The following is a 9,981-nucleotide window of genomic DNA, read 5'->3' on the forward strand; positions in this document are numbered from 1 at the left end:
ACGAGGGCCAGGGGCGCACCCAGGGGGCAGGCGCGCCCCCCTGCCTCGTGGCCACCTCGGGCACCGTCTCGCGTGGATTTTTCTTCCCAAAAAATCTCCGTCAGTTTTTATGCCGTTTGGACTCCGTTTGATATGGATATTCTGCGAAACAAAAAACATGCAACAAACAGGAACTGACACTGGGCACTGGATCAATATGTTAGTCCAAAAATAGTATAAAAAGTTGCCAAAAGTATATGAAAGTTGTAGAATATTGGCACGGAACAATCTAAAATTGTAGATATGACAGAGACGTATCAGCATCCCCAAGGTTAATTCCTGCTCGTCCTCGAGTAGGTAAATGATAAAAAATAAATTTTTTGATGTGGAATGCTACCTAGCATAATCTTGATCATGTAATCTAATCATGGCATGAATATTAAGATACGAGTGATTCAAAGCAATAGTCTATCATTTGACAAAAAAACAATAATACTTCAAGCCTACTAATAAAGCAATCATGTCTTTTCAAAATAACATGGCCAAAGAAAGTTATCGCTACAAAATCACATAGTCTGGCTATGCTCCATCTTCACCACACAAAATATTCACATCATGCACAACCCCGATGACAAGCCAAGCAATTGTTTCATACTTTTGACGTTCTCAAACCTTTTCAACTTTCACGCAATACATGAGCATGAGCCATGGACATAACACTATAGGTGGAATAGAATGGTGGTTGTGGAGAAGACAAAAAAGAGAAGATAGTCTCACATCAACTAGGCGTATCAACGGGCTATGGAGGTGCCCATCAATAGATATCAATGTGAGTGAGTAGGGATTGCCATGCAACGGATGCACTAGAGCTATAAGTATATGAAAGCTCAAATTGAAACTAAGTGGGTGTGCATCCAACTTGCTTGCTCATGAAGACCTAGGGCATTTGAGGAATCCCATCGTTGGAATATACAAGCCAAGTTTTATAATGAAAATTCCCACTAGTATATGAAAGTGATAACTCATGAGACTCTCTATATGAAGAACATGGTGCTACTTTGAAGCACAAGTGTGGAAAAAGGACAGTAGCACTGCCCCTTCTCTCTTTTTCTCTCATTTTTGTTTTATTTTTTTTATTTTCTCATTTTTTAATTTTTTTGGTGGGCTTCTTTGGCCTCTTTTTTTATTTGGACTTCTTTGGCCTCTTTTATTGTTTTGTAAAGTCTGGAGTCTTATCCTGACTTATGGGGGAACCATAGTCTCCATCATCCTTTTCTCACTGGGGCAATGCTCTAATAATGATGATCATCACACTTTTATTTACTTACAACTCAATGTCTAGACCAAAGTATGACTCTATATGGATGCCTCCGGCGGTGTACCGGGATGTGCAATGATCTAGCGTAGCAAAGATATCAAAGAACGGACAAGCCATAAAAATATCATGCTAGCTATCTTACGATCATGCAAAGCAATATGACAATGAATGCTCAAGTCATGTATATGATGATGATGGAAGTTGCATGGCAATATATTTCGGAATGACTATGGAAATGCCATGATAGGTAGGTATGGTGGCTGTTTTGAGGAAGGTATATGGTGGGTTTAAGGTACCGGCGAAAGTTGCACGATACTAGAGAGGCTAGCAATGGTGGAAGGGTGAGAGTGCGTATAATCCATGGACTCAACATTAGTCATAAAGAACTCACATACTTATTGCAAAAATCTATTAGTCATCAAAACAAAGTACTACGCGCATGCTCCTAGGGGGATAGATTGGTAGGAAAAGACCATCGCTCGTCCCCGACCGCCACTCATAAGGAAGACAATCAATAAATAAATCATGCTCCGACTTCGTTACTTAACGGTTCACCATACGTGCATGCTACGGGAATCACAAACCTCAACACAAGTATTTCTACAATCCACAACTACCCACTAGCATGACTCTAATATCACCATCTTTATACTGCAAAACTATTGCAAGGAATCAAACATATCATATTCAGTGATCTACAAGTCTTATGTAGGATTTTATGACTAACCATGTGAATGACCAGTTCCCGCCATCTCTCTAAATAGATATAAGTGAAGCAAGATAGTTTAGTTCTTTCTACAAAATATATGCCCACACTCTAATAAATATAAGTGAAGCAAAAGAGCATTCTACAAATAGCGGTTTCCTATGTAAAGAGAAACAGGCAATCCAAACTTCAAATGATATAAGCGAAGCACATGAAGCATTCTATAAAGTCATACTCAAAAGATATAAGTGAAGTGCAATGAGAATTCTATAAATCAACCAAGGGCTATCTCATACCAGCATGGTGCATAAAAGAAAGATGAAAACTAAATGCAAAAGACGCTCCAAGATTGCACATATCGCATGAACGAAATGAATCTGAAAACATACCGATATTTGTTGAAGAAAGAGGGGATGCCTTCTAGGGCATCCCCAAGCTTAGACGCTTGAGTATCCTTGAATATTTACTTGAGTTGCCTCGGGTATCCCCAAGCTTGAGCTCTTGCCTCTCTTCCTTCTTCTCACATCGAGACCTTCTCGATCATCAGACACTTCATCCACACAAAACTTCAACAGAAAACTCGGTAAGATCTGTTAGTATAATAAAGCAAATCACTACTCTAAGTGCCGTTGCAAACTAATTCATATTTTGTTTTTGCATTGTGTCTACTGTAATATAACTTTTTCATGGCTTAATCCACTGATATGAATCGATAGTTTCATCAAAACAAGCAAACTATGCATCAAAAACAGAATCTGTCTACAACAGAACAGTCTGTAATAATCTGAACATTCACCATACTTATGATACTTGGAAAATTCTACCAAAATTAGGAAAAATAAACAATTTGTATAGAAAGACGGTGCAAAAAGAATCAGAACCATTTGAAGTTCCAGCAAAAGAATGTAAAATCGCGCACTACAGTCAAAGTTTCTGTCCTGCACCGTACAAACCATCAAGCAAATGTAAACATCCTAAAGGCAAACCTTGGCACATTATTTCTATAATACAATGGAATTGTACAAGGGGATAATTATTTTTATTGAAAAGTTTCTGTAATCAAGATTCACAAAGTTTCCATGAGCATGAACAAAGTTCAAGGCTAGCTCCCACTTCAACAATGCTTGTCTTTCTCACTTTCGCTTTCCTTTTTGGAAAAGTTTTGGATTCCCCTCTTTATTTTTGTTGTTTTAAACTATATAAAAGCACTCAATAGAAATAAATGACTCTCTAAAACTTCCGGGTTGTCTCCCTGGCAGCGCTCTCTTTAAATCCATTAAGCTAGGCATATAGTGCTCAAGTAATGGATCCACCCGGATCCCAAGGTATATCAAAGTCAATTTTAATTAACAATGATTTGTAATTTAGTGGTGAGCACAAGGTAACATATATCATGTAATGACGAAGTCTAACTCTCTTCCTATGCATCGGCATGTCATAAAAGAACAATTCATGCACACAAAGTAAAGGCCAATGCATAGTATAAACAGTTTCTTGCAATTTTATCATATTGGAAACATAGAGAGGTGGAGATATAGTTCCTCTCTCATAATAATTGCAAGTAGGAGCAGCAATCACATGCATATTATATTCATCAAAATCATCATGTGCAACTATAAAAGGCAACCCATCAATATATTCCATAATAAGAGCAAACTTCTTCGATATAGTGTAGTTTGGAGAATTCAAAAAGATAATAGAATTATCATGTGTGGGTGCAATAGCAACAATTTCATGTTTAACATAATGAACTATATCAAGTTCATCTCCATAAGCATAATTCATATTGGCATCTTGGCCACAAGCATAGCAAGCATCATCAAAAAGGGATATTTCAAAAGAATCAACGGGATCATAACAATCATCCTCCAGTAACACGAAGGGAAATTAAACAATGTATGAGTTGAAGAGTTACTCTCATTAGAAGGTGGGCACGGGTAGCTAATCCGCTCTTCCTCCTTTTGTTTTTCGCTCTCCTCCTCATCTTTTTCTTCTTCCATAGACTCTTGTAAAATATTAGTCTCTTCTTGGACAACGGAGACTTTCTCAATAAGCGCATTAATATAGGAATTATATTCATAATTATCATAGCAATATTTTAGATAGCTAAATTTTCAGGCCTATAAACATCATCATCATAAGCTTCATGCTTTTCAAACAAAGATTCAATTTCATAAGCACCCTTAAAAGCAACAAATTCTTCTATTTGTTCCACATCATAGTAATCATATATACCATTAGCATAAGAAGCTAAGGTTTCATTATCATTAAATTCACATGAAAAGGGAAGGTGTGGAGCCTTCACCTTAGAGCAACAAGTATAATCATATCTCAAGCATAGTTGCCTAGCATACCAATTCAATATATGAATTTGATCCCATAATAGTTTCCCTTTTTGTGTCAAGCAGTAATCCCTAAAGTATTCACGTTGATCCAACGTTACTCCCATTACATAATTGAATGGGGTTTTCTCAGAATTATTAAAGTAGTACATAATATTCTTCACATAACCAGCATCGAGGGTTTTGGGAGGTTCCCCATCTCCATGAGTAGCAAGTACACCTAATTTTTTTGGTATTTTCGTGTTCCATATCCATAACTAAAGATAGAGAACAACTAAGAACAGCAAATAAAAATTACTTAGTGATAAAGCAAACAAGCACACACGAGAATATTCACCCCACGCTATTGCTCCCCGGCAACGGCGCCACAAAAAGGTCTTGATGACCCACAAGTATAGGGGATCGCAACAGTTTTTGATAAGTAAGAGTGTCGAACCCAACGAGGAGCTAAAGGTAGAACAAATATTCCCTCAAGTTCTATCGACCACCGATACAACTCTACGCACGCTTGACGTTCGCTTTACCTAGAACAAGTATGAAACTAGAAGTACTTTGTAGGTGTTGTTGGATAGGTTTGCAAGATAATAAAGAGTACGTAAATAAAAAGTAGGGGCTGTTTAGATAAAGAAACAATAAAGTAAATATAGCGAGTGTGGAAAAGTGGTGGTAGGAGTTGCGAAATTGCCCCTAAGCAATTGACTACTTTACTAGACGATAGCAAGTATTATGTGGGAGAGGCCACTGCTAGCATGTCATCCCTGACTTGGAATTCTATGCACTTATGATTGGAACTATTAGCAAGCATCCGCAACTACTAACTTTCATTAAGGTAAAACCCAACCATAGCATTAAGATATATTGGTCCCCCTTCAATCCCGTATGCATCAATTTCTATGCTAGGTTGAAGCTTCTGTCACTCTTGCCCTCCAATACATAGTCCTATCAACATACAACTAACCCTAGGGTGTGATCCACGCGCGCAATCATATGATGGGCACCAAGGACAGCAACATAACCACAAGCAAATTAAATCAATCATAGCAATTCATCAACCACCGATAGGACAATGAAAATCTACTCAGACATCATAGGATGGCAACACATCATTGGATAATAATATGAATCATAAAGCACCATGTTCAAGTAGAGGGTACAGCGGGTTGTGGGAGAGTGGACCGTTGTAGATAGAGGGGGGAAGGTGATGGAGATGTTGGTGAAGATGGAGGAGGTGTCGGTGTAGATCGCGGTGATGATGATGGCCCCCGGTGGCACTCCGGTGCCACCGGAAGCGAGGGGGAGAGAGGGCCCTTCGTCTTCTTCTTCCTTGACCTCCTCCCTAGATGGGAGAAGGGTTTCCCCTCTGGTCCTTGGCCCCCATGGCATGGGAGGGGCGAGAGCCCCTCCGAGATTGGATCTGTCTCTCTGTCTCTCTCTCTGTTTATGTGTTCTCTGATTCTTCCCTTTCATCGTTTCTTATATTCCCGGAAATCCGTAACTCCGATTGGGCTGAAATTTTAACACGATCTCTATCCGGATATTAGCTTTCTTGCGGCGAAAGAAGGGCATCAACCGCCTTACGGGTGGCCCATGAGGGTCAGGGGCGCGCCCCCCTGCCTCGTGGCCACCTCGGGCACCGTATCGCGTGGATTTTTCTTCCCAAAAATCATATATATTCCAAAAGAAATCTCCGTTAGTTTTTATCCCGTTTGGACTCCGTTTGATATGGATAGTTTGCAAAACAAAAAACATGCAACAAACAGGAACTGGCACTGGGCACTGGATCAATATGTTAGTCCCAAAAATAGTATAAAAAGTTGCCAAAAGTATATGAAAGTTGTAGTATATTGGCATGGAACAATCAAAAATTATAGATACGATGGAGACGTATCAACTTCGTGTACAAAATGGACAATCTCTTTCGAAGTATGAGGGTTTCGGACGAAAATTCATCTGTTACAAAGGGATTTCATTTATTTGAACTTATTTCAACTCCAGACTTTTTGTGTGTTCAAAATGCACCATTCAAAGCCACATCATCAATTTTCAACCCTTTCTGACTTCATTTGTTATTTTTCATGCATTTACTAATTTTTTTGAGCTATAAGACCCTGAAATTCAAAAGCATTCCAAATGAACTCTGAAGATGTTGAAAGTTCGCATGGTATCATCATTTCATCCACATAGCATGTGCATAAAAATTGAGAGGGTTACAGCAAAAACTAGATGCACTTCGTGTACAAAACAAACAATCTCTTTCGAAGTATAAGGGTTTCATACGGAAACTCGTCTGTTACAAAGGGATTTCATTTTTTTGAACTTATTTGAACTCCATACTTTTTATGTGTTCAAAATGCATCATTCAAAGCCACATCATCAATTTTCAACCATTTCTGACTTCATTTGTTATTTTTCATGCATTTACTGATTTTTTTGAGCTGAATGACCCTGAAATTGAAAAGCACTACAAATGAACTCTAAAAAGGTTGAAAGTTGGCATGGTATCATCATTTCACCCACATATCATGTACTAAAAAGTTGAGAGGGTTACGACAAAAACTGGATGCACTTCGTGTACAAAATGGACAATCTATTTCAAAGTATCAGAGTTTCGGACGAAAACTCATCTGTTACAAAGGGATTTCATTTATTTGAACTTATTTTAACTCCAGACTTTTTGTGTGTTCAAAATGCACCATTCAAAGCCACATGGATAGATAAGTGACCAAAGTAATAGAAGTTCATCATCACATTATGTGTTTCAAAAACCATTACAGATTCACATGGATAGATAAGTGACCAAATTAATAGAAGTTCATCATCACATTAAAAACAAAGTACATACATAGTTCTCATTGAACAACATATAGCTCTCCAAAGCATCTAGTTAAACCATACATTGAAACTATGTGAAACCTTTCAATGCAACAATAAATGCGATCATAATCACAACCAAGGTAAAAATTGATCCAACGTCATAATGATACCAAGCCTCGGTATGAATGGCATATTTTCTAATCTTTCTCATCTTCAACCGCATTGCATCCATCTTGATCTTGTGATCATCGACGACATTCGCAACATGCAACTCCAATATCATCTTCTCCTCCTTAATTTTTTTATTTTTTCCTTCAAGTAATTGTTTTCTTCTTCAACTAAATTTAACCTCTCAACAATAGGGTCGATTGGAATTTCCGGTTCAACTACCTCCTACATAAGTAAAATCTATGTCAACTTGATGCGCATAATTGTCATAAACAATAAATGAACCAAATAGTTATAAAAGATAATATATACCACATCCGAATCATAGCCAGGACGAGGGCCGATGGGGGCAGATACCAAAACCATCACACTATATAAGCACAAGCAATACTAAAAGTAAGAAAATTAGACAAGTATCTATCTAAAGTAAGAATTTTTTTTCTTTCATAATAAGATAAGAGGCTCACCACAGTGGTGCAGGCGACGAGATCGGCGCGGGCGATCGACGGCGGTGAAGACGGGGACGGGACGTGACAGACCACTAAATCTAGACAAATCTCGAGTAAAATGAAGTTTGGAGGTCGAGCTTCGAGAGGAGAAAGCTTAACTAGCATGGCTTGGGCATTTCATCGAACACCTCGTGTGCATAGGAGGTGAGCTAGAGCACCCAAATGCCCTCTCCTCGCCGGCCAGAAAAAATAGAGCACTGTGGAGTTCTCTGCTGCAGCGACGAGGTATATATAGGCAACTCATTTGTCCCAGTTCATGACTGGAACTAGGATTAAAGCCCGGCCTTCTGTCCCAGTTCGAGCCAAGAACCGGGACCCATGTTTGTGGGCCAGGAGCGAGGCCCATTGGTTCCGGTTCGTGCCTGAAACCGGAACAAATGGGTCCATGCGAATCGGGACCAATACTTACAAGGCCCCGGCCGGCTCCCTGGGCTCACGAACCGGGACGAATGCATTCATTGATCCCGGTTCATGAAAGAACCGGGACTAATGGGCTGGTCAGACCTGAACGAAAGCCCCCTTTTTCTACTGGTGGGAGTTTGATGGCCTGAAGATGGAGCGTGTGATGGTTATGGAGTTGTGGTGCGTGCACCCTGACCGTGGCATGCGGCTGTCCATCAGACAAGCCGTGAACGTGCTGCGGTTTGAAGCGTCGTTGTCCTCCCTCCCGGTGAGGATGCCGGTGGCGACCTATGGGCCGCTGACTATTCCTTTAAGCTCTGGAACGTTGGTCCCGAGCAGCGTCAGTGGCCGATGATGTGTCACGACACAACACCTGGATTTACCTCCTTTTCTTGCCGCTTGAAATGCAAATTGAATTTTGATCTCCGCTCGATCTAGAGCTAGCTCGCTACTGTCCAGGCAAGACGCGCGCGTACACACAGTATGCTGCCTTCATTGGTTCTTCGAGTAAATAGTATTTCTTTAGAGGGGGTAAATAGTACTCTCTTCGTCCCAAAGTAAGTATCTAAATTTTACGGAAACACTAACGTCTACATGTGTCGGCGTTTGCATCTCGCTCATATGCGTGGATCCATATCCGTTTGTGGTTGCACGAATCTTGGCATGTTTGTGATGCCACGTAGGACTGGGCTGGTGTGTGGCATTCATTCGGTCGCCCACACATCCGTTTTCACAACATGGAGGGACCGGTATGTGGGCATTTAGCAGTTCGCCCACACGTCAGTTTTCACTCACACACATGGGCTGGTGTGTGCGCATTTATCAGTTTGCCCACACATCCGTCTTCTCTCCCACACCGAAAGCTGTCAGTTGCCATGTGTTTTGCAGGGTATATAGCAACTGCCCTAGTGTGCTTATAAGTAGATGCCAACTCTCTCTTTTACCCGAACATGACAGTTGCCATGTGTTTTGCAGGGTACATAGCAACTGCCCTAGTGTGCTTGTAAGCAGATGACAACTCTCTCTTTATCCGAACATGTTATTTTGCCATGTCTCTTTGTAGCGCTACACGTCAACTGCCTAGTATTAGTAGGTGGCAACCCCTAATGTTTTCGAATCATGGCAACTATAGTAAACCAGACTATACATGGCAACTGCCTAGTGTTAGTAGGTGGCAATCCCTAAAGTTTTTCAAATCATGGCAACTATAATAAACCAGACCATACATGGCAACAACGGCAGTTGCTAAAAATTGGCATCTGACATTTGACCTGAGATGGCAGCTGCAGTTGAGCAACCATGACAACTATAGTTGTCCGACATGGCAACTGTAGTTTAGCGACATGACAACTGTAGTTAAACAAACATGGAAGAGGGTCCGGACCATGTCAACTGTGGGGCACGTGGTGACTGTCACACGGGGCATGCGGGACCATGAGATAGAAGGCCTGACGCACGGGCGTGTGGGCGTTATCTATTTTGCCCACACGTAGGCGTGTGAGAAGGACCGGGAGAGAAAAAAACGCGTGGGCATTACTTGTTTTGCCCACAGACATGTGGGTTGATCTTCTTAGACACCATACAAAATGCGTGGGCAGATCTCTTAACACCCACACGGCATCCTAATTTTAATATGATTTTATATATTAAATAATACTGCAAGTTTAAAACATTTATTTTGAGACGGCCATCCGCGAGTGTGTCGAGGTTTCCATGGATTGATCAGAAAGCGCATGTTGCCTT

General features: G+C 40.5%; 1 pseudogene; it reads left to right on the forward strand.

Annotated features, from left to right (window-relative positions):
- LOC123106546 (L-type lectin-domain containing receptor kinase IX.1-like) overlaps window positions 1-8,593 on the forward strand; it is a 36,523-nt pseudogene extending 27,930 nt beyond the window's left edge.
- Window positions 8,594-9,981: the final 1,388 nt, after the last annotated feature.

The sequence above is a fragment of the Triticum aestivum genome, chromosome 5A (genome assembly GCF_018294505.1).
Source record: "Triticum aestivum cultivar Chinese Spring chromosome 5A, IWGSC CS RefSeq v2.1, whole genome shotgun sequence".
Classification (NCBI taxonomy): Eukaryota; Viridiplantae; Streptophyta; class Magnoliopsida; order Poales; family Poaceae; genus Triticum; species Triticum aestivum.